The sequence below is a fragment of the Coturnix japonica genome, chromosome 4 (assembly GCF_054131305.1).
Source record: "Coturnix japonica strain WE chromosome 4, WE-NBRP24, whole genome shotgun sequence".
Classification (NCBI taxonomy): domain Eukaryota; kingdom Metazoa; phylum Chordata; class Aves; order Galliformes; family Phasianidae; genus Coturnix; species Coturnix japonica.
This window is the reverse complement of record NC_140666.1, coordinates 21,355,892-21,382,001: the sequence shown is the minus strand read 5'-3', so window position 1 is coordinate 21,382,001 and position 26,110 is coordinate 21,355,892. Positions and strand designations below refer to the sequence as shown.

Sequence of the window (26,110 nt, the reverse complement as noted above, 5' to 3'; positions counted from 1 at the left end):
CGATGAGCTGTACATAGACAATAAATGGAACATATACCGATTTAGTCAGAGAAGTTGTGGGTTTTATACGTCAGCAAGAGGTGTGACATTGGTGGTGGCGTTTTCTACCAAGAAAGGCAGTCTTACTGAATAACTGTATTGTAACAGTTGCTTGATAACCAAACACGTTTCAGTATATTTTATCTTATAAAGTAATATGCAGGTTCAAGTTTTTTAGACTTAGCAGCTCTGAACACTGTTTTGTTCAATCGATGTGAAGCCACCACAAGAACAACAAAAAAATCCAGAAGTGCTCCAAACACAAGAGTTTATACCAAGACAGGAGATTAGGGCAGAAACCAACACAATTCCTAGGGAAAGGAAATGTAACGATAAAATTAAAAAGGAAAGAAGACCCTGACAGTCTTGGTCACACACACACGTCACCTCTTAAAAGGCATCGTAACATCTTACAGACATCAGCATGCCTGTTCAACCTGTTCAGTTTCAGAGGCAGACAGCTTTGAATGTTCTTATTCCAAAATATCCAAGTAGTTTTGTGATTCAGCAGAGGACATACTTACAGGACTGGGTCAAGCACCACGTGCTCAGAACAGAGACAGAACAGAGCAAGCCAGCTCTGCCAGGGAGGTGCATAGGATCACACCGTTTATACTAGTACATTCTATCCCTCAGCGTAACTTGTTAGTCTGGGACAGCCATGTGCTAACACAGCTCCATAGCTTCCTGATAGACCTTGTTCAAGCCCTGCTGGCTCAGTAGATGTAAAAAGGGTCTGAGTTGCCATTTGCAACAGACCACAAATCTAAAAGTCAACTGGCTTGATGGCCTGACTTGACATTTAGGTAATTGGAGCACTTTAAAAAAGAATCAAGTAGGAGTAACAGTAGCAACTGAAAAGTAAGAAACTATTTGTGCAGCCCTAAGCTAAAGGGACAGTAATACAGTCTGAGGCTTTATTTTTGAAGAAGCAAGAGGAGGAAACTGGCGCTATTGACTTATTTGACTTATTATATTTGACTTATTAAGCTATTTCAGCTTATTTTTAGGAATGTTTTTGTTCTGAAAAAGGGAGAGAAAAATCCTTAATGTGAGCAATTTGCTGCTAGCAACAAAAACAGTTTTATTTGCTAACAAATGCAGAAATACTCAAAGAAATACTCGGATATTTTTTCCATCAAAAATAGAGTCTCTGCTTTGTGTTTCTCATACTTGGACAAAGTTCAGTGTTTCATGATTCTGGTTAGTTAAGTGCCTGTTCCCCTGTTACCATCAGTCTACTCACTGGCACACAAAAAACAACTTGGTCTTTACCTTTAATGAAACTGCAGTTTGAATGTTGCTAGACAAGCGGGCAGATAAATTCATGAAAATCTGAAAAGGGAAAGTATGAAACAGTGAAAATTCTGGGCATCTCTGAGGTTATAGACGTATCTAAACAGACCATTTGAGCCAACATTTTTTCTGGGTTGGTAATGCGAGCTTTGTCAGCTGTTTGTTGGCACTCTCGTTTATACAATTGCAAAATAGTATCTGCTATTTGAAAACATGGAACAGGCTGATCTTGTACTTTACATCACAGGTTACCACTGAGAACTCATTACGATCTCATTCTGAAGTGCTACATTTTCACCTAAGTTATATGTACTAAGGGCCTTCAGATACTTGAAGTGTGTAGCTTGCTGCCAAACACCAGGCCTGACAAAAAGCTTCAAAATTTACTCCTGATTGAAACCAGTATCATGTTGTTATACAGCCTTTAATAGCCTCAGCATTAACGTTTTGGTAGCCCAGGATTCAAGTTTACCTTTCATGAGCTTATTAAAAAGTAAATCTGGATACTACTATCCATGTTACTGGAATATTTATCAGCTTTTTAGCTGAGAGTAAATTTATAAACTAGGAGATAATATGTAGCAAAACTATTAAACTGTTTTATCTGCCTGAAGAACAGAACTGTTCACTCAGAGGAACAGCCAACACAGCCCTTATCCACTGTGGGCTTTCAGAGAATAAAATCACCCCTGTCTAGCCACCCTTTATATCTGGGCACAGATCCCAGTTCAGAGATGTAGCAAAACAAATGTTAAGACAGTTAAGAGTACTCCTAAAATATAACATAGCACGGCATACACACAAGCTGTGTTGGTACCTCATTTCCATGTATACCTTCCAGAAGTTTCGGTCCATGCTGAATGAGGATTGATATCCAAACAATAGGATATTTTAAGTGAATGTAGGTTATACCTGAGTAGCTGCTGTATTTTTACAGTGACAGATGGGGGGAGACAGACTGAGACTGCTCACCACCTGATTGTCTTTTTTATTACTGAAGACAATTTTATGTTTGTTTCTGTATATCAGATAACCTTCTGTGTATGTGGTCATAATTCATCAAAGCACCTTTGAGCATCCACATAACATGACCAGCTGCTTCCTAGAACAAGTTTTTAATCTTCATTTATGTTAGACTAAAATTCCCAGGCTGCTTAGTACGTTGGGTTTTTTCCTGCTCAGTTTTATAGAACTATCAATTATTGTTATTTGGAGGCTACTAAGAAAAAGATGCTCTAAAGACCAAGCTTCAGTGAAATACTGAAAGGCCTATACAGCTTCTCTGATGTGAACTGGAAGAGCAAGGATAATGTATAATCCACAAACAGACCAAGTACCAACAACTCTGGGGTGTCAAGTAACGCACTCATATGAGCTTTGTGGTGTTCTAAGGCATCATCTCATTCCTACCCTTTCCAACTCCCAGTTTCTCACCGTGCTGTTATTACAAACAGCAACCTTAGCCTCACCATCCTCTTGTTCAACGCACAGATGCACTTCATAACCAAAGTGCTTCTGACCGAGCTGTTTAAACACAGCAGAGCTCATAGAAATGCAAAACTATTTGCATGCTTATGGAACAAACAAAGAATCCATTTCCATCATGAAAATTAAACACATCTAGCTAACAATGACACAGAAACAACTATCCTACATGCAAGTGGGGAACTGCACTGTGCGAGTACACAGCAGGAATCAGTTGTACATGCAGCTGTCTTTATGTAAAGTAACGTACCAAACAACAAACCATTGGGCTACAAGGGACAGACAAACTGCTTCCTGCTCATTTCCTGCTTCTATGTTTGGTGCAAAGGACAACGGGCACCACAGGACAGACTCTCTTGCTTCTTTTTCCTTTTTACTCTCCCCACATTGTTACATCTCTTGGCTGCCATTTGACATTACCACTAGCTGCAGATTTGGCTTAGCTCTCTTTTAATGCAACCTTCAAAGCTGTGAAAAATACTGTAAAGCTACGCTTGACCCACGCAATATTGTGATTCTTTGAGCATGTTAAGTTTTCAGAATGTAAAAGTGTCATGCTAAGAACAGAAAAGGGATCCGAGCATTTAAGTATCATAAGCCAATTCTGATACATACACAGTTGAGGTAAATTACATAACTGGATTCACAAAAACATGACTTCAGCTTAATAGAGTTTCCAACGGAGAAGTGAAAACAGGGCAATGAACTGCTGCTTTTCTGTCAGAGTCTTCACGTTTGGGTTCACGGCAGCCATCTCAACCCCTGTCCACTGTGAGCTCATTGGAACTGTTCCCTTGGGCAGCACATTTAGCAGTCAGGCACTTGCGTGTGACTCTAAAGTCAGGTCAGTTACCTGAAGCAGCTCCTCATGCAGACAGATAGACATGAGTACAAAGGAGGAAGCGGCAACCTCTGTTTAGTTTAGATGACACAGGATTACTTGCACCTTTATACTGTAGCTTTGTAGGCAAGTTAAACAAGCATAAAACAGCTACTGCTGAAACAAGCAGCTCTCACCCACTTTTTCTGTCCTTTCTGTCTGCCCCTCGTGGCCAGATGCAGGAGCACTAGCTGCTGCTCTTGCAACCTTATTGTGCTCATGGAAGTACTGTGTTAGAGAAAAGCATGCAGGTGCACCAACCTACTTTAACCTTTACTATAAAAGCAGCCCTTATCTCTTTCCCCTCCCTGCTGCAAGCACAAAAGCCACCAAAAAGAAACAACAACAACAACAACAAAAAAAAAAGCAACAAAACCATCATCAATCATTTGCAAGCACAGAAAGTCTTATTAAAACTGATTACAGGTTATTTTAATATACCAAAAAAAAAAAAAAAAAAAAGTTTAATATGCTCAATATGTTATTTATTGAAGGTCAGCAGTCTTCCTAATTCAGTGTGGTTGTATGGGACAGAATGAGCAGCTGAATTTAAGCTACCTGCCCTCATTCAGAAGTTGTTGTGGTTTTGCTATGAACAACATTCAGTGTGCAGTGATATGCAGCTTCCAGCTTACCTAGAATATCTGAAGCTGTGATATTCCACAGGCTGCTTCCTAGATAAAATGCTTGTTGCAAGTAGATTACGTAGTGAGTCATTTACGACTTCATTCAGGTGAACTGAAAACAACAGTATCTTAAAAATAATAATAATTAAAAATTAAAAATTAAAAAAAAAAAGACAGCATATGTAACTGCTGGGAAGGAGATAACAGAGCGCCTGGCAGATGGCTTGGGCAACGTGAAGTGTTTTGGTGGATCTGAGCACCTACATCAAAATGCACTGTTTTTTTCAGCAAGGCACCTGCACCCACTTATCAGCAAATATCACAACTCCAGCTCCCCTAACTCTACCAGCTGAACGGTACAGCTGGTAGGCAGCACTCGTTTAGACTTGGAAAGACTCAGATCTATGTAGCATCTGCCATAGAGATGTATAGAACTGAAGTGCAGCAGTGTGTTCACAGTTAGACCTAATGTTTTGTAGTACCTGCTCAAGTAGATCGCTAACCTAACCTGACAGACAGTGAGCGCTCAGTGTGCAGAGCATTAGGAGATGAAAACTCCTTGTTTACAATGCAGTGTTTCTCTATACACAGCTTTCTTAGTACGTTTCCTGGTTCAAGTAGTACAGTGGCTCTAGCATGCAGAAACACAAATAATACCATTCAGAAAATAGGAATCTATTTAGGATATTGAGTTAGACTTCTGGCCAGATAAGTAATGACTACAAAAACACCAAACTAAATGATCTTCTATTTTGGGAAAGTTCATATTTTAGCAAACACTGTCTTATACAAGGTTTGCTGTTGACCCAGATAAGCTGGATGTAAAGTCAACAAGTTGCTCTGTTTTCAAAACCACTGCACACCTTTAGCTTTCACTTTAAAAGATCAACACGAGATTGATTTTAGTTTCAAGTACATCACGTTATGCTGAACCAAGCAGCATAAGTCATGCACTCCAGCGGTAGGTAATGTAAGAAAACATCTAAGACAGGAATCAACAGGCGTGCCCACTTGATGCCGTGGCCTGATATGGCTCTGAGCAGGCATGCAATCCCATGCAGAACAGGGACATTCCAGGGCCCACAGCAGGCTGCACATGTCCAGGAGGTCTGGGGCTCTGCAGCATGAAAAGGACAAGCTGGGATATAATCACTGGAAAAGCTACTAGATGTATCAATATTCTGTTTCTACCTGTAAAAATATTTGTGCTAATGAGGTGTAATGATGATAAGAAAAATGTGCTTGCCCAAGCAGACTTCAAGAGAAAACCAAACAGGTGCCAGCGTTGCTCTTCCTGTGAAACAAAGATTTTCTGACAGCCACAAAAGAAGTGCCTTAGGGCACACGTGTGCTCTGCAGAAACCATTTATTTGTTTTCTGCAGTTCCTCCTACATTCTTTTCCAAGAGACTGAATTGGGAAACAGAAAAGAAAGCAGCTTATTATAAACAACCAGCACTGAACAAAGAAATTCTCTTTGTGAAATTGCATACTTAATTTCATACTTGCAATTTATTCTGATCTTCTCTGTGCTAATATTCTTCTATGAGCAGAATATGTGCAAACAAGGCCTTCAGGAAGGCTTAGGAGGCAGTCACCAGGCAGGGCAGTCATTCAGTTATTTGATGTGCTGCTCTCCATTTCTGACAGAGGAGCTGAGTAGAAGGGATGGGATACAGCCCTGCTGTCAAGCCCAGCTAAGAGCCTGCAAATGAAGAAGTTACACAGGGGATATCACTGAGAAATCACTTGTTCCCCAGGATGTTCTGTTCCTTCTGTTACAAAAGTAAATAGCTCAACAGAAAAAATAGCATTAAAGGAGTGATTAATAGAATCTGCAGCTTCTTTGTCTCCTCTTCACATAGGCTGCAATGCTTAAGATTATCTATCCCCAGCACTGGAAGTAGTTCAGAAGAATCTTATTATACTGAAGTATCTTGTTATTTTAAGAATTCAAGTACCTGTTTCAGATTCTGGCATGCCATTCATTCTCCGTTAGGATCTTCAAGAACAGGAAGATATGCCTAGAGCTACTCCAGATAGACCCATACAGCCAGCACGAGAACTGTGTACCCTGCCACACACACACAGTTTGGTACTAACAGCTTGACTCAGCTGTCAGATGCAGCTGAAACTGAATAGTTACACTCACAGAACAATGCTCCGTTAAGTTGCAGTTCAGAATACGTCTTCTATCTTGTAATGTGTAGAACAGTGGGTTAAAAGGAGAAAAGAAAAATGTTGTTCCCTGCTATGTGAGTCTGCTGTTGTGTCTCCTAGAATTAAAGTCACATATATTAAGAAGGGTGACTTAAATTTAGAATGCTGAACAGTTAGGTAAGGCACCTGGCTAAGTGGAACAAGGACAGAGAATGCTGTACTATACAGTTTTCACTTGAAAATGGGTTGCACAGTATCAAGAAAGTATCTTTTAATAATAAATCACGTCTGTGGTACATATCTAAGAAGAAATTCTGCAAAATATAACCATTAGCTGGACATTAACAACTTCTTTTCTTTAATGTGTTGTCCATGCTTCTACAGAAGGAAAACACAATGACTAAGTCTAAAAATGTCATTAGCAGCTATTTGTTATAAATCTGAATACATGTTGAAGGAGTCTTCTGAACACGGGCATTTCTGTAAAGTGCATTATTCACTTGCTATCTTATTTCCTACAATAAGCGGTGTTAAAAAGGAAAACATCAGAATAATTACAATATTAATTTGGAGGTATTTCATTAGTAAAGTCTGTAGTCATTGGTGGATTGTTGTACCACCACCTTGGAGATAAAGATATCCCCTTGGAAGCCCAGCAATCTCCCAGCTGCACAACATCCAATGATTTGATATTAATTGCACTAAGATCTATCATCAGCACTAGGATTCCTTGTAAAACACTTTACTGAGGCAAAAAGTACTTCTTGATTTCAACACAAAGCCTAAGTCCTCAGCTCTATCTGAAGCAAAGAGGGAAGCAGTTTCTTATGTCCTTCACCTTACAGAGCTATTAATCGACAAGCAAAGCAAATGTAACAGATGCTAACTTTGTGATGCCACAGCATCGTAAGTTCCACCCTTACTCCCATCATAAACAACTCACACACAAAAAGTAAATCATCATTCAGGCAACATGTTGGCTACATGAAAGCATTTCCCCCCTTAACTCCATGCCCACAACCACATTTCCTTATACAGCTCCTCTATTTCCAAAGAAAGACTGTGCAGTCCAGTTTCCATGCTTAAAAATGGCTCATTGTCCCTCAGAGGTTTCTACCATCATTAGCATCAGCTTAACATGTAAAATAACACCCTGGCAAACTGTGCCAACGTGCCTCTCTCACACATTCCTCACCAAATTTAACCTTTGCAGAAGTTCAGGTTCAAGCCAGCACCAACTTCAGTCTTGGCTCCAGAGCTGCTAAGAGCTGTGGCAGTGAATGACCACAGCAGCCTGCAGAGTGGGAGGGATTCCTATTTAGGGCAATAACATCAACACAAGGAATCGCCACCCCCACCCATTCCTAACCTCTGCATCACCCATATGGTCAGGTAAATCATGTTACACTCATCTGGCATATGATTAAAGCCATATCTTGCAATCAATATTGCAGTGAAGTATTAGGTAGAAACTGATAGCTCCGAGAAGAAGGGAAAGAACATCTGCTGTAGGTTATTTAGGTTCAGTCCATTACTTTTGTTGATCTTGGCTGAGCAGGTCAATGCAGATCACATTAAGTATCTATTGTGAAAAAGAAAACTGAAACCACATCTCCAGAGCAATCCTGGCAAACAGACAGCCTTCCTCTTTACAATGCGAGCCTTATTCTCTAAGTGTCTTTCAGTTTGGCTTCACATAAAACCTGTGAAAGCTCCTCATGGCTCCAGCATGTCCTGACTGTCTGAGAGCCACCTGGGAGAGTCAGCCCCCAGAATGCAGAAAGCAACCAGTAAGAAAGGGCCCAGCTCCGAAGAAGCAAAAGGGAGAAACCTGTCACGCCACTTCAAGTGTGTAGGTTTCAGTGTGACCCAAGTTGGCCTGTGAGCAAGCGGCCACAGAAGAAATTAGTGCTGTGCTGGGCTTTCATTTTCACATGCCCGCTCACAGAGCTCAAGATTTTGAGGAAACACACAGCTATTGCTGCCAGTGAATTACGGATAAGCCTAGCTTCCTTTTCCTCTGAAAATGGAAAAACAAAGAAAAGCAATAAGAAAGCATTAATAACTCCTGTCTGCAGTAAAGCATATTCTACCAAAAAAGGAGATGTCCGCAGATGCCCCTGTTCAGGGGAGTTGGGCCAGGTGACCTGTAGAGGTCCCTTTCAACTCAAATGATGCTATGAAATGCATCCCTTTAAATTTCCCCTTAGGACCTGTCCATTTCCCTGGGGCCTTGCAGAAGGAAAGGTGACAGTGGCTCATGTTGCAGGGAGAGGAGGTGCGAGGTGATTGAAACAAAGACTCAGTTGTCGTTCCCTGCTGCTGTACCATACAGGGAAATTCAACAGTGTGTCTTCCTTTAAAAGGAACATCTGGACATCGTACCGTCTAAGTAACAACCCAACACATGAACAGATGGAACAAAGCTGTAAAGTCAGGGAGATGAAAACTTCCCTTTCTCCTGATGAGACCCATGCTCTAAAGATCAGTGACCACACACTTATTGCATATTTCCCTTACTTATTAACTCCAACTCTATTTAGCTTCAGTAATTTCTTTTTAAAAACACTTTTCTGACCAACAAGCACCCACTGTTCACACTGAGAGCAGTTTGGTCACAATAACTACCTTTGTATTAATGATTAACTTCAATAGATTGCCCGTGTTTACTTGGCTTATACTACTGTTTAAATATCTCACCTGTGTATCAGCTTCAGTTAAAGCAGTTCAATAGGGTGCATCTGTTTTAGCAGGTGTGGATCCTGACATCACTCGGAATACGTTTGTATCTAATGATTGTCCTCAGTTCCAGGGTTATACAGAAGGGCTGCAGCATAGCTTTCTTGATAGAAAGGGGGAGCACTGGTAACTTATTACACTGAGAACTGACCATCACTGCTGAGTGTTGGGTTGCTCAGACAATGGGCAATGCTGCCATTTGCCCACACAGCGCGCACTGTGTGCGGTGTTACTGATAAGGCAAGTTTCCATGAGATGCAAACCTGTCAGCACCCAGCACGTGAACGTCAGCACAGGATTCACCCTGAGGCTGGGGGGAGGAAACCTGCCTCATCCGCTGTGTATTTAAATAATGGCATAGTTTATGACCACAGTGAAGGGCATCAAATGAGAAGGATGCTAAAAACGCATAGTTACTAGAATAACTTTGGTGTGAGAATAATTAAGGCTTTTGTAGTGTTGTATTAAAGGCAAACTTCAGATGAACCAGAATGTGAAAAACAACCAGTCCTATTTTTCCATAACTAGGGAACTCTTAATGATGGGTTTTGTTTCAGGGGAATCAACAGCTTGGGGATCTGCTTGTTTAGAAATTAAGGTTTTTCACGTTAGCAGAGAAAAATAATCCCCTCTTGTAATTAGTGCAGTCAGTGAGTGATGACAAATCCTGACATCTCGAGTGCAGGACCAAAAATATCAGAGAATCAGCTGTTTCTAATTGCTCCTTGCAGCTTTATTTGCCAGTTTCAGCACTGGGAATTGGCAAGGCTATAAATACGAATTAGTCTTTAATATTCATTGACAAAGCATACCGAGCTTGCATTTTTATGCTATAACAGTCCAAAAGGAAAAAAATCTAAGTTAGAACGAGATAATATCTTTAACCTGATGATCACCAGGCTTCTGCACACCCTCACCCTATGGGTAGGGAGCGAACCCATGGGGCAGGCGGGGATTTCAGGCTGCTACGGGCAGGGCTCAGCCCCAGCAGGGATAGAACAGAAGCCCTTAGCCGCCTCATTGCCGTCCTTTAGTAGATGCTCCTATGCCATGAAACGGAACACGCGCTGTGCGCAGCCACGAATCACGTTTGCCCGGACTGCTGAGCGTCCTACATCAGCATCAGACCACATCCTGAGCCCACCCCTTTTCTGCATCGGCTTGGGGGGGGGGGGAAGGGGGCGAGGGAGGAGATAACGCAGCCGGCGGCCTCGCTCAGGCCCTGGCCGTTCCCTATAGCCCCGCAGGGCAGCCAGCACCCCGCGCTTCCCTCCGCAGCTGCCGCCGCGCTCTGACCCCACGTAACCCCCGCTTCACCTCAGCTGACCCGCCCGCCCCCTCCCAGGCGGTCCCACCCCCGGTGTGAAGGCGGGGGGCAGCGCCGAGCCCCGCAGCCCCGATGTCAGCCCGCGATGTCTGTCAGCCCGCAGCCCGGCGCCCCTCACCTCGTTCCCCGGGTTGGCGGGCGGCCCGACCTGGGCCCCGCCGGCCGTTACGCTGCGCCGCGTGCGCTCACCTCAGCTCAGCCCACCCGGCTCCGGCCCCGCGCTGCTATAGCGGAGAGCGCGGCTCGGCCGGCTGCTAAAATGGCTGAGAGCGGGAGGGAGGGGAGAAGGCTCGGCGAGGGGAAGCGGGAGGAGGAGGAGCGAGCCCCCGCGCCGCCGTGTAGCCGTGTAGCCCTCCTCCTCCTTGCTGACGCGCCGCCCGGAGGAAGGGGGGGGAGCGCGGGTCGGGGCCCCGCTTCTGTGAGGCCGGGCCATCGAGACCTTCGTCCTGCCGAAATTTGGGGCTGGGACACCGCCAGGATGAGCCGAGGGCCCTGTGTTAAGAAGGGAACATGTTAAGAAGGGAAAACATGCCATGCTCTCGTCAGAAGGCCAGCACGGTCCTCCCTCACCCCATATGGAGCGGGATGGGATGTGTGAGGGATGGAAAAGCTGGCAGTGGCTGCGTTTGGTAACAAGTGCTTGTTCCTATAAAAGACGGCACCTGGCAGGAGCCAGCAGCTTGAGGCAGCAGCAGAATGTGCAGTGTGGGTGTTGTGTTCAGTGCTTCTTAGAAAAGCACAGAGTGCATCACTTCCTCGCGTGGAGGCTGAGCAGTGACTGTGGGTTTTGCTCTGCTTTTTGGGGGCAGCGCCTCACTGCTCTCACTTAGTTGCAATTTGTTTCAAACCTCATCGTTTACTTTATTGGCGGGTCATGGCTAATGAAGGGTTGTGCAAGATGCCTCAGGGCAGATGTGCTTCGTGCAGACCAGATATTTTTTGATCTAAACTTTCTGCGTTATGGGAAGGTCAGGCAAACAAACTTACAGACACGCTACAAACTTTCTTTTTTCTTTTAGCCAACTAAAACAGATGTGTTAGCCTGTCCTCCCATTATTTTTCATTGTGTGTGACTCGCTAAGTGAACTATTTTATACCTCCTATAAGCTTAGGTTTTGACTTAATGAAGGTGGGTAGAAACATGGTGGGCAAATAAGCATGTTGTGTCTGTGCTGAGAGCCCCAGGATGGCTGTGCTAGGTCAGAACCCGGACCACACTGTGTTGTTGCTGCTCCCAGCAGTGGCCAGTAACCTCTCAGGAAGGAACCCCTCATTAAACAATCAGTTTCAAGCACTCTGGGCTGTGCCTTCCTATTGACTGCAGCTCTTTCTTCATGCCCTGCCAAAAAGGAGACCTCAGCAGGCATAGGACCTCAGACACCTCATCTTGGCCCTGGGCGAACCAGGCTTGTGTGCCACAGGGAGAAGGTCAGTGGGGATTCCTGGTATCTGCTCATGTTGTCAAGCAGAGCCCTGCTGAGTGACATTCAGGTTCAGTGCCCATGTCTCCCATGCTCAAGAAAACATCCATCCCTTGAATGATTTCTAAGCCTTTGATCCTAGTACTCTGCCCTCCCCAGTCCTGCCTTTTTAACTCCCTCAGTGGCCCTGTTAAACAGGAGGTATGTCCTCCACATTCCTCTCCCTCTGACCTTTTCCTGTGCCTGAAGGGCCCGATGACAGTTTTATTAGGACTGGGCTAGCAGCTGTCCCTGAAGCAGGATGACAAAGAGCCCTTCCTACTCACAGAGATACATGGCTGCCTCTGCTGTGGGCTGGATATTTAGATAACCCAGGAGGGAACTGCTCTTTCCTGTAGGTAGTTATGAGAAAGGATGGTATTCTGATGCAGCTGTGAGTCAGATTGTTGTAGATGGTCAAAGCCCAGCACCTTTTCCTAGATTCTATTTTAATAAGTAATTTAATCTCAACCCACAGCTTCTGGTTTTTTTTCCCCCCCATTTTTCTTCCCATCCCACTGGGAAAGGGGGACTGAGAGAACGACTGTGGTGCTCAGGCACCTGCTGGGTTAAACCACAGCAAGGTACCTTATACCAGGCAAAAATAGTTACAAGGAGCCTGACTTTAGGATGATATAATCTAAGTGTCCAACCAAGGACTTGGGAGTTTTATTTGCTTTTAAAAGGGCAAACAAATAAGTCAAACTGATAGTTTCAGCTAAGTTGGTTTCCCTGATGTAGCAGATGCCCTTTTATTTGTCATAAGAAATAGTTACTTTTAAACAAATTCTTCAAAAACTTTCAAACATCCTCTGCTGAAAGGAAATCAGAAACAGGTTTATTTGCTCTCTGTAAATAAACATTAAGTTGGGGTTGACCAACAATACCCTGAGGATAAGCAGAATACTTCCAAAGCCTTCCAAAAAGGTAGCTAAGAAAAGCAAACCTGTTGTCAGGAAGCTTACAGTCATTAGGAGAGGGCTGAAACTACTCTGCAGATATTCTGGGAATGTACAACCAAAAATAAAAATTGCCTTTACATAACAGTATGTCACACTATCTTTAAAACCCAATATAAATGAAAGGGCTCTTTTTTTCCCCTTGTCGCAACTGCTTTGTCTCCTCCTGGTAGCTAAAAACCAGCAATGATTTGTGTGAAGTGTTATCAGCGTAACAGAACTTCCCAGGCAGTGTCACTGCTTTGTACCACCTCTACTCTTCACACTTACCAGCAAGGTCAAAAAGAAGCAAGAGAAAGTTATGCTGGAGAGAGACAAAGCCAATCTAGAAGATCTCTGCTTTTCATCTACAGTGAGATGAAACCTCTGACATAGCCAACAGTTTCTCACCTCATTCCTGTTTCAGCAAGAGAATTGCATAACGTTGGCTCTTTTAATCTAAGTAGGAAATCAGTATTTGAGGACTCGTGGGCAGTTTATTTATGTTAGGAGCAGTGACTGGTGAAATCAAGTATTTCTTTTGATGCAATCGTGTTTCTTCACGGAACATACAGTCAGAATCAAAACAAGAGGAATTTCGCACATGAACTTCCTTTGCATTTTGTAGCCAGGGCTCCTAAGAAAGTTGTCTCGATTTTGTCTTAGGCCAGTAAAGGTTTTTAGTTGTGTTCCTGCTAATTAACTTAGGGTGTGTGATTAAAACAAAAGCTGAAGCATGTTTGATCTCTATGTCATCTCCTTCTAACAGGGGTTATATCCCGTTGTTCACTCTAGCTCTTTTCACACCGACTTAGGCTTTAAAAGAAAACACAGCACAAACAACATAGAATTCAGACAAACAAACGTGATAGAAAGGATCATTGACTTCAAGGAGGAATTTCAAGTAGGTGGTAACTGGGAAATGGCTTTATAAATACAGGGTGGTGTTTCAAGAAAAGGGGCCCACTTTTGATCTAATTTTTTCTTTGATACTTTTTGTTCAAGCTTGTTCAATTCTCTTCTTACTGTTATACATTAAACCAGACTGGCAAACCACATGCAAATCTGCTTATAGCAGTTGCCGTCAAATAACCAATTTGTATAGTTTGCATAAGGATTGATTATTTTTTATTATCTGCAGCCAACATACAGCGTGCTATTGGGGAAGAGGTGGGAAGTGAGTGGGTCTCCTGAACTGAAAAACTGTTATCATTTTTGATACTCTGTTCTATACAAACCTGACCTCATTCTGAAGTCTTGATGTATGTAACTTTCAAGCAACTTGCAAACATTGAATATGTGCTTACATTACGTAATTGAATCTTTGTTTTTAAGCCATATTCCTTGCATGAAACAGAAACAGACATAACGTACGTATTCTATAGAACATCACATTAATTGCCATGCAGAGTTTAGCTACTGTTTCCTCCAGAGGTAGTGACTGGTAGTAAATAAATATCTGCCTTTTAGGCAGCAAGGGAGACAGTCTCTCACAGTATGACCAAGGTAACTGCAATGAAATGAGACCTAAATATCTGCAGCACTTCAGAGACCTTATGTACTGTCCTGTATGCTTCAACGTGCTGTAGCTGTGGGAACACACACTGTCACATTTGTGTGTGTGTGTGTGGATTCTGCTGTCCAAGTGGGCACCTTATTTAACAAACATAAATCAAATCAGCGCTTTTATCTACACTACCACTGAGAAGCAATCAAAGGAGAAAGGAGTTTCACTGTTGTCTTCATGTCTTCATGTATAGTTTATTAAAAAATACTGTAAAGCCCCACTGTTATGAGTATTCATTAGAGCAAACACTAAAATTCAGGTCTTTGGACCTCAACAGAGTTTCCACTTATATGTGTCCACTTATATGACAAGCAGAAGCTTGTCTTGATAGTAGTAGCAAGGCCATCCTCCTAATCAATACCTTTTTCTCTCTCCTCTCCTTAAATTTAGAACCCATGTAGTAAAATGGTAACTACCCATTCACCTGAACTTCATTTCATTTTGTTACCTGAGCTTTGTTTTTATAAAAGTCTGATGTGACGAAAAGAAATACTCAAGTCCTATTCGTGTGTGTCTGCGGACTGACTGCCACTTCAAATCCACTTCAGAAGACTGTGTAATAGTCAGGCACAAAATGTATCTTCTACAGCACTCCCATGTAAGTAGTTCTTACATGTGCACGTATTTCTCGGAATTTGTAATGTGAGAAGTAACGGTGATGAGATAAGAGTTACTCAACTTGTTGCTCATGTACTTTTAGTTGTTCCTGCAGGTTTGGGGGACAAATATAAAGCAGCAGATTTGCATGAAGGTCAGACATAGTCTTGTGTCCAAAACTGGTTTTGATGCACAGAGAAATACTTATTTTAGAAAACTGGCTCCCTATGTAATAATAGTGTAACCATACACTAAAATAAAATAGTACTTTTCTTTCTTATCAGACGATCTATTTCTTAAAGCAAAAAACAGGAACATACTTTTAGTACTCGGCACTGGCAGACTGAACTCCTTTAATTATTCATGTAAGTTCATGTCTAAGAGAGTTTCTGGTGAAAAATATTGCAATGTATTTATACAAGTCTCGTAATTTTTTTCTTTTACTGTGGGCTCCTTTATGTGATCTTTGAAATCAGACTGTAAATGCTACTTGGAACATTTGGTCATATCCTTACACAAATCAGAACAAACTGATCCCTTTTTGTTTGGAGAGATTTCTGTGCCCAGAGGATGCAATTACGGAGCCACATACAAAACTCACAGCCCCAGGACATTAGTATTACATATGCTTTAAAGAAGCTGGGTAGTCTTGCAGTCTTAAACTATTCTGCATACCCTGTCTAATTTAGAGCAAGTTGTCAGTTTGCCCTAACAAGCACCAGCATTTCTGCTTCAGCTTGTTCCTGAACCTGTGAGGGAGTCCTTATAAGATAGCCTTGCAGCTTCCATCCTTCCCACCATAATTTACAAGATAGAAAGCATAGGAGAATCTCATTGACCTCGCTTGTCAAAATGTCTGCGTTTTGTTGGAACTGTCATCTTTTCATTCTGTCTTTGCAATAAAACGTTCAGTCCTGTATTTTCAAGTGCAACTACCTTCTTTGCAGGTTGACTGATCCCTGCAATCAACCCTGATTCCCATCAGTCCATAACAGACAATATGATTTCATTTTCTTGGTCATCTTTGCCAAACACTTTAAAAGCCACCCACAAAATGTGGCCCTCACGCAGTTTTACCTCTCCTCTTCCACAGATGAGGCTCTTACTCATCCAAGTGGGCTCTTGCTTACATGGATAAAGATGCTGGAGTAACAATTTCCTGTATTCTTAATAGCACTTTCCAGTCAATGAGTCAACATTTCTTTTGCATGGTAGCTTCACTGCCAGAATCTTCAGGTCATAACTGACCTGTTTCCATTTATAAAATAAATATAGTATACAAATAATATAAAATAATATAGTATGCACATGTGTATGTTTTATGTAATCTTTAGTATAAATAACATGATGTATGAGAAGTTAAACAGAATATGCTTCATTTATACAGCAGTTCTAATGATGATGCTTTCATTTCTGTCAGTAGCTCTAATTCCAGGGTCAGTAATTTAATTTATTCATGGTACCACATATGCAAAATATTGCAGAAATAATTGGGATTGTTGTAGTTACAGAACTAAATGCCCGTGAATGAAACCTAGTTGTGAATATTTAGAGGAAAAGAGCTGAAGGGGAAGGGCTGCTTTCTGAGGTCTCCTGTGCCTCTGCAGTTCTTACACTCAAGATTCAGATATGCCTGAAAATGGACACCACCGCATTATCTGTATGGGCAGCCCAGGTATTGGTATCACACACAGCTGACCAACGCCACGATAACAGCTTCTTTTTTGTTTAGGTGAATAGTATCACTTACAGACCCATTTTCTTAATGGACAATGCTGGTTGAGAAAGACGATGCTGGTGGAGTTTCAGCTTTAGCCCATGCTACCTAGATAACTTCACTTCTTTGTTAATATCCAACGGAAGAACTTTCAGGTAAAAGACTTGTCGCAATTTGAGGAAATTAATAGGTAATGCCAAAATAGCCAGAGGAATGATACATATCTTATAGTCAGCAGACAAACAGCCTGAGCCATCCCATCTCTTACCAGGTTTTCAAACATTATTTTCATTACTGCTTCCAGCCATGACTCTATTGACTTGTGAAGTAAGTTCATTCCTTCTTATGTGGAAATTTCTCTTAGCGTACATTAAATTCTATAATACAGAGACTCACGAAGCACATAATGTCATTTAACTCTTTCCCATTTTTCTTTCTGCTCTCTATCCACAATTATTTTGTATCTGATCATTCCCCATTACAAAGTCACTCCAGCTTACTCTATCAGTGAGTAAATGTGAATGTCAAGTCACTTGAGTCTATGTTCAAAGATGTTAATGGGAATGATTTTAGAAAACAATACCTGAAGGATCTGTAAGACATTTGTAGGTAGTAACTGTGTAGATTTTGCAACTTATATTTCATTTATCATTTCGTAGTGAAGCAATCTTCACTCAAATCTTTACTCATTTGGAACTTTGGCTTCACATTGACTTTCTTGACTCAGGAAGAAGAGAACTCAAGTATCATCTTGCTATGTATAACATCAAAACAAGACAACAAATACACTGAGATAAACTGGATTGTGAAAATCCTCTCATTTTATTTTGGTTCTAGAATTTGGAAGGCTAAATTTGAAAGTGCTGTGTTGAAGTTCTGCTTAGTATTAGTCAGTGAAGTACAGAGAATGTAGGAATATGGGAACATCTCTGACTTTTATAACGCGGTTAGGAAGTTTGAAAGTTCAGCATGAACACTTCACAAAATATTGCAGAAGAACAGAGAATTAGAGACTACACCCTTGTTCAGAATTACACTGATGTTCACTTCCTTTCTCAGAAATAGCTGACTGCAGCAGATAAAGTCTACAGACTGAAATATTTTTTTGCTTTGAGGAATAAACAGTTTTCAACTGACTTCTCAGGATTTTACATTAGGCTAAGTATTGTGCTGCACTGTTACTTGGTGGCAATTCCTCCTAATGCTGGATTAAAACGTTTAAAAGAAGCAAACCATATTCAGCACCATAGGAGGACCGCAGTAATTCTAAGTAAGCCTGATAATCTTGTAAGTCTCCTGGGTGTAGGGTGATACTTCAGCCAGGTCCTGAAATGTATGATCCGGACAAATAAACACCCAAGTAAATAAATGCTTTTAGCAAAGCGAGATTAAAATCCCTGCCTTAACCCAAAATACTATGAACAAATGCAGTCAAGTTTTAACTAATGATCCAAGCATTTCCAGAAGCATTCCTCTTTTTATTATTATTATTTTTTTAAATCCCCACAGGCAAGGTAAGGAAATGAAAAAAGGAAAAAATATATTCAGCCTTCAATGATAACATCAAATTTTGTAGGCAAACCTGGAACCAGAATGAGTACAACTCTTAGAGGTGATGAATCAACTTTCTGAGAATTCTGATTCAAGGTATTTCAAAGCAGAGAACCCCATTCACAAAGATGCTTTGAACTCTTCCCCTCTGCCCCTTCCCCAGCACACACCCCACTGAAGGGTCAGACAAGAGGGGAGTGAGAGAGAAGCATGTGGGAATTACATTTCAGGAGCTGATTAAGCATTTAAAAACTCTAGGTTCTACAGTGTTTAGACTATGACACTCCTTGCAGTTTAGCAGAAATATTCCAGCATAATCTCTGTAGGAGTTTAGTATGGTCACTCTCATCACTGGCAGGATCCCACAGCAAGCACCTTGTGCCCTATGCAATCCCAATTTAAGGAAGCCTGCTGAGCTTTCCTACTTGTTTTTCTGTCTGTGCACTTAGAATTGTGGGTTTGGATTCCATTCCATTTTCCAAACCCATCACAAATGCTTTCAGAAATGTTGTGGTATGTATGTCCATCGGCGTCGTGCTTTATTATCACCCATTCACAGAGATCACAATGGAGGCCCGACTAGCAGGGAGAAATCAGTAGAGCACATTTACACATGTTTAACTATACTGTGGAAATCTTCTGTTAGCAGGCAGACAGACATATCTCAGGGTCTGCATTGCAGTACCCTGCTTGTTCTACATGGATACAACTTGTACCTAGGCAGCAAGCTCTGCCCCAAACTTACAGTGAGTTCTGCTGCATGCAACTTCAGAAAGTGCTGTCATTGTACAGCAGTGACACAGACTATTTCTAGTTCTTTGCTAAAAATCACCTGCTTTTATAAAGGGAGGGAAATTTGTTTAATAGCAGCAACTTGTATGAGACTGGAGACACTTTTCCAAGGTACAGATGAAGCTGATATCAAGCAGGAACTGTGCTGCCACCTGCTGTGCACGTTTATTTTTATTATCAGTAACTGGTGCCTGCACTTCTCCATGCTCACCGGCCCAGCATTAACCATTTGCTTTTACTAACACCTGGGACCTTAACAGGTCCATTCGCATTTCTGCACTTGTTTCAGATCAGAATATATTTATGAAATTCAGGAAGAAACTGACTGCTCATGTTCTTATGGCCCAGAAAATGAGTTCCATAAAACTATTTTAGAAATTATAGTTCTTACAGTATATCATTGATATTTCATTTGAAAGAAGGAAGAGAACTACTAGGGAGAAAAACTGGAAAATAGTCAGGTTATGACAGTTAAATAAATGAGAACTGATATGTTAAGCCATACGAATATTAGTAGCTTCCTATGTTGTCACTGTAATTTTCTTCCCTGAATGAAGTGTCTTCCTTGAACTTCTGACTTCTGGAGTACAGCAGAAAGGTTCAAGAGGACAGATCATCACAAATGTCCTATTTCACAATGTGAGCTTGAGCTTCTATATGCACCGATTAAGATTCTTTGCACAAGCTCATGAGAATGATGGGGCTTTTATCCTTTAATAAAATAAAACAATAAATATAATACCAATGAAAGAGAAAAAATAGGAATATGAGAAAGAGAGTAAGTAATTTCTGTTTGTGGAGTCTGGTACTCTAACACCATGTTCTTCTGCATATTTGTATGGAACTTCCTAAGTTCAATCTTTAGGCTGTTGTTCCTTGCCTTATCACTGCACACAACTGAGGAGAGCCTGACCTCATCCATTTGCCTCCCACCACCCTATTATAGATACTTATAAACACTGATCAGATCCCTCCTCAGTCCTTAGAAATCCCACATAAGGGTATTATCCAGCAAAGTTTAGACTGAAGTATAGACATATTTCTCCCATATCATTGTGACAGCACAATTTTTTGCTTCATATTTTAATGGGAGCAGGAGCAGATGCGCCAGCTATCAAAACCATCCAACCAAAAGACATTGAAAAATTCTAGGTAGCGTTAGGATCTCAGCAAAGAAATCAGTGCTTTGGTATGAAGTTACACCGTGGTTGGAACTGTATCAGCAGAATGCTTTGAGTTTGATTATGCACCACTCGAATTGTTTGTCAGGTTTCTTTTGGATTACAAAATAGTTATCAGAATACAGGCTATGATTTTAATGACACCAATTAAGTAAGCATGCAGGTTATGCTGCACTTCCTTCTATGCAATATCACCTCCCTGCCTAATAGTAGCAATGTATTCTGTGAAAATATTTCCACAGGTAAAGATATCAATTGTACAAATATATTTAAAATATATATTGTTTAATTTGCTTAATTTTCAGTGATAGTATCCAAATATGAGAAAGATATACCTTGTTCTTTTTGTGTAAGTCAATATCTGGAGATTTCTTTGCTTATCTTGCTGACATCTGTACTGCTTGGGCTTCATAAACAGCAGCAAATGGATCTGAAAACATGAACTACATGAATATTTTCAAGCTGAGATATCTTTCTGTTACTTCTTTTCCTCTTTGTTGGACAAAGTTTTTAGTTATGTGCTTCCAGAGTTCTAACAATTCCTTTTGGGCTATGCACCCACTGTACAGTTTCTGCTAATTCCATTCCTCCTTTTCCTGTTTAAGGATGCTTTGTTTTAAGAAAATAGTTTGGGTGTTTCTTTTCACCATTATGAAAGGAGAAATCAGTTAATGAGTCCTATACAAGCTACTGGGTAACGTGGCTATAGTGAGTACTGCAGCCTTGCGCCCGTGTCCTGGCAGGAAAAGTTTGTGTCAAGGTTGAGAGCAAGGAAAAAGTCTTCCTTGCAATCACATAGGAGAAAACAAGCAGCTAGCCCTAAGTGTGATGCACTTCATCAGTTGAACAATTAAAGCACCTATAAACATACAAGGCACAAACTCTGAGCCTTAATAAATGCAGAGAGCTCAGAGGTAAGTATTTCCAAGACCCATAAAACAGAATAAGAAAATGAAAGGTGCTGTTCTGTATAAAAGTCACAACACAACCAGCCTGAAAAAAAAACCACAACCCTTTCAGCTTTCCCACTGCATCACCAAAAGCTGCTAGCATACATCATTAGATGTAGTAGGAATAAAGGAACTTCTGGCTACAGGACCCAGATGAATGCTGAGGTGGGATTAAAGGCAGAGAATGGCTATTTTGTTTCTTTTAACCAATTTTCATTGCATTGGCCTAAGCAAAAATCCTCTTATATTTACATGTCAGTGCATTCATAAAATTCAGTCCTTACATGTTTCAGGAATACTTAAATTAGGTTATTTATCACCAGTTTCAGACCAGTGACTGCTGCAATTTAGAGCTGACTTCTTTCTGCTCCCTCTCATTAGAGAACTGCTAGATCTATTTCCTTCTCTCAGCAATAACAGGAGAGCACACAATGCCTTCCTTCCTTCCTTCCTTTCTGCAAACTTTGAATGTTTTCTCCAGAATTTGTTCTATCTATATGTGTGAAGAAAACAATGCTTGATATATTTAGGCCCTTGCCGAGCTCCCAGTGACCAAATACTCTGTCATCGCTGGAATCATTTCAGGCACTGGAACTGAACTGATCCAGTTGGTATTATTTCATTTCCCATGTTTAGAAACGTGATGGCAACATCCTCAAGAGTTAAAACACCACAAGTTGTGCTGCTACTGAAAACAAGATTTTAACTACATTAGTTAACATAGAGCATTATTATTATTAGAGCATTATTATTAGAGGATGTCAGCGGTGAACAACCACTAGAGGGCTCATTGTTCCATATAGTATCTTTACAAGATCTGTCAAAAGCAAAGAAATTCAATATGATTTTGTCTCATGTGAGGCTCAAATCCGAAAAATGTGAGTCATGTGAGGTTCAAATCCGAAAAATCCTGATTTTCTACTAGTCTCTGACCATCCAAGAGACATATATGTACTCACTGTCTATTTTCATCATGGTGATCTAAAACAGTCTCTTTCCTAGTCATCCTAGAAGCATGCCATACTTGACTTTATAATTTCGTAAATACAAAACAAGTTGTGATGTAGTAGTTTGATAATCCTTTATTTAGCTTTTTGCATGGTAAGGCCTCACCTCCACAACCCCATTCAAGGTGTTTACTTCTGCCTTTAAAGGTGTGAAAAATTTACTTACAGATCAACTTCATTCTCTTGCATCATCCTGACAGTAGTTGTTTTGTTTCCTCTGTTAATATCTTGTGCAGTACCAACAGCAGAAAACAGATACAGTGCATTTGAGACTGGCATTCTTTTTACCAATTTGAGGATGTGATTGAAGGTCACACTGGTTACTGAAGTTTCCTCAAGAGGTTAATTGCCTGGAAAAGCTCTATTCAATAGGAGAAATTTGATTTACTGACCTTGAATAAGCTGCAACTGTACTTGTGTGTCTCAGGCTTTTGATGGGCAATTTATCATTCTGGAATTAATTCTGAAAAAACAATTCTTATTTTAAGCACTGATCTACATTCCGAGTCTGCATGCAGCTTTACCTTCTTAATCTTTAATTCTCTTCCTTGTTATCCATGTTATGTCCCATGTCCTGGAAAGCATAGACTCTTCTCCCTGCACAGGTCTCCCTGTGTAGGCTTAAGGAATCACAAACCAACTGTGTATATCAGCCACGGGTAAAATTAACAAACACAAACCAGGCTAACAGCTCTTGTAACACTAATATGACAATGAGCTTCAGGCCTGATTTGATTCTCTGACTGTTTTTAATTTATTTATTTACCTATTTTCCTGAGACATCAGCATGAGAAGCATCTTGAAGGCTACCTATAGGAGTTTCAGAGATCACCTTCTATTTTAGTCTGGTTTTTAGCAAGACTAGCTCAGTGCTGGTGGATTATTGAATTGCTGTGGATATAAGCATGTGTAAGTGTGCATTATGTTAATAGCATAATATTTTGACTTGGAAGTCAATGGTGAGAAAAAATGCTGTTGAGGCTGAACTTCCAAGAAAAACACTTTGTGTTGTTCTTTGTGAAATGCCTTTTGTTATACTTAGCAATGATATGGTGCTGGCACAGGACATATAATAGGGCAAATGCCTCAAGAATTGAAAAATAGCTAAATAACCCACGACATAAACACAAGGATGAATTTCCTAAACTCCAAACATCTTCTAAGAATTCCTTTACTCATTTAACACACAAACCTGCAAATAAATGTATTTCCATTTCTCAGATGCATCTTCAACGTGTACCAGCTCCTGACAGTACAGTTTCACCTGTTAACTTCCATGTGGGTAAAGTAATTAAAATGTAGAACTGTTAGTCTTGTTAGTCTCGCACATTAAAGGCTTTTCTTTATTCCTGCCTGCTTTTACATCCAACCAGTGTTGTGCCTGTTAGTATTGCAGCTCTTTATGTAAACGAAGATGTGAAATCTTTTTAAGCTTCGATCTTGAATGTTTGAAGTTGACATTTACTATTTTTCTGTGTTGTCTAGCATATGTTCTCGCTAAATTAGCTGACAGGGAGAGATATGATAAGTGATACAGGCTTTCATCTTTCCCACAAGAAAATTCCTTGAAGGGAAATAAACAATTACATTTCAACGAGCCTTTATTCAAATTCATAAATAATATCTGTGAGGAACTGACTCAGAGGGAATTCAGAATAACAAATGGCAGTATCGCTATTAAAGTACATTTTAGTAAGGAAAAACATCAATGACAACATCAAAAGAAAGAAAAGGGGGAGGGAAATACCACCTTACTCAGTAGCTTATCAGACTGCTGCTTTCCAGGTAACCATCCTGTAGCCACTTCTAGTTGCAAATGTAGCTTTAAAAGTGTGAACTGTCAATAATTCATCTTTTAAAACAATGCAGTGTCCAAAACCATCTCTGCTTGGGGGGCAGAGTATTTAGTCTGTAGATTAATGACAGTATCATTACTAGGGCTTAGTAGATCTCTGATAGGTGTATCACAGCCAAGCTAACAATGAAAACAACACTGATAAGAAGAGGCATGTATGTGTATGCGATTCTGAAGACTTATGCAGAGCAAGAAAACAGTTTCTCAGATTTGTGAAAGAAAATCACATTTGATTTAATTTGTGCAGCAAAGAATGAAGCAAAAAGACCCAGTGAAAAGTGGTAGGATGCCACTAAAAAGCTGAAGCCTCAGATTCTACTTTGTATAGAAACAAGCCTTCTGGTTTACAAGTCGAAGCAGTTGAAATGTTGTTGCTTTCTGTGCACATGACTCGAATGTATTCAGATCCCAAATCTGTAACTGCTACTCTGTGGCTATTCCAAGTCTCATTCTGAGTACTCAAAGCATACTTCAGATTGCAATACTGTGCCAAGTGCTATTCTTCTGACAAGAAATGACAGATTTACAAGCAGACTCAACCCACCTTCCATTATAAGCGGATGAGTAGGATTAACACCTGACTCAGACACCACTTGCATCCCCAAAGATCATCAAATCAAAGATCCTGCACACATTATTCATATTGTTTTATTAAAAATCTGAGTAAACTGCAGCATTTCAACTTGCAGCTAACAAAGCTGCACAAAATTTGTCCACATTCCTGCTTTTTCCTTCAATCCACATGGCCTCTTTGCTTTCTGTCTCAAGTAGGCCTTTCTCATTTCCTTCCTACTATCTGTGACTGTAAGAGTAGGAATTCACATATGGCACACATCTCACAGATCAGGCACATAAAACAACATTAATGTTAACCCACAAGCAAGCTTTTCTTTCCACAAGGCACAGTCAGCCTGGCAAGATGGCATCACTCACAGCTAACCAATTGTCTAACAGTCGTGGAAGGAGAAAAGAGAAAAGGGAAGATAAAACATAGTTTTTTCAGTTCAGTCTTGTCTGCTGTAGTGGAAATGCTGTCACAGCTTGAAGCAGTGATTGAGCACCTGGTGGGAAGGCAGGACAAACCCAGGGAGCTCAGGTGTGTGCAGTGTACCTGAGTGACTGGAAGAGGTGGAGCCAGGATCCATCCCTTCCCAGACCTCATTTAAGGGATGGCAGTAGAAGTGAGGGCATCTTGTTGGAGATTCCTGCTTACTTGGATAAAAACAGCTTTTTATCCTTTATTTTTATGTCTGTAGCTGCTATGTTTGAGCTTATCCTCACCTGCTGCAGCTGAGGACATTGCCAACTGTGCTGTCATTACTCTATGTGTACCATTGCGTTACAGCAGCTGTGGGCCTCCTGTGTGAACTTAATGTGTCAGAATTTCTTTATTTGTCAGGAATAAATCCCCTGGGACCAGAGCAGAGCTAAGATGGAGCTCCAAGGCAGGTGTTGTGCTTGCAGAGGCTCTGTGTATGGCTGTTCTGGGTGGCTGACTTTTGATTCACTTGAGGCCTCAGCATTTCTTCATGTACTGATGTCAGGTTTCACAATTTTGATAATTTTAAGACCTCACAGACAGAAAAATAAGTCTAATGTTAGACAGGAGAAACAGCCTCAGGTTCTTGTCCAAACATTTTAGTTACAGGAACTTATTACTTTTAGAGAACCTTTTCTATTGACACACGAGTTATGTATGTTTACAATGGATCTCAAAGAGAGCATAAATTACTTAGTGAAAGGGAGAGAAGATGTGATTAACAAACAGAAGAGAGCAAGTGCTCAGTGCTCTGTCAATACTACTCAGTCCTTACTCAGAGTTCAGGGTGCTTTTGGAAGAAGCTGGAACTTGGCAATAATGGAGGAACTGTGTGAGAGAGAATGAGTAGCATGGGGAAGAGAAAGGCTGTTGTGGTTTGTACCAGCTGGTTTCTGGGTCTTCCC

At 40.9% G+C, this 26,110-nt stretch overlaps 2 protein-coding genes across 18 annotated transcripts in view; one reads left to right on the top strand and one right to left on the bottom strand.

Moving 5' to 3' along the window:
• The window catches only part of ACSL4 (acyl-CoA synthetase long chain family member 4), a 32,578-nt gene extending 21,756 nt beyond the window's left edge, over positions 1–10,822 (bottom strand). For 6 of the 17 annotated variants that reach the window (XM_015860454.3, XM_085546206.1, XM_015860457.3 and 3 more), the window contains exon 1: positions 10,670–10,822. The gene's annotated coding sequence lies outside the window, so the exon portion shown is untranslated. Of the gene's footprint in view, positions 1–1,314; positions 1,375–7,680; positions 7,777–10,669 lie in introns of those variants that run through there. The other 11 variants (XM_085546199.1, XM_085546201.1, XM_085546204.1 and 8 more) reach the window with 3 other exon arrangements.
• TMEM164 (transmembrane protein 164) overlaps positions 1–26,110 on the top strand; it is an 86,485-nt gene that overhangs the window by 25,878 nt on the left and 34,497 nt on the right. The gene's annotated exons all lie outside the window — the stretch shown is intronic.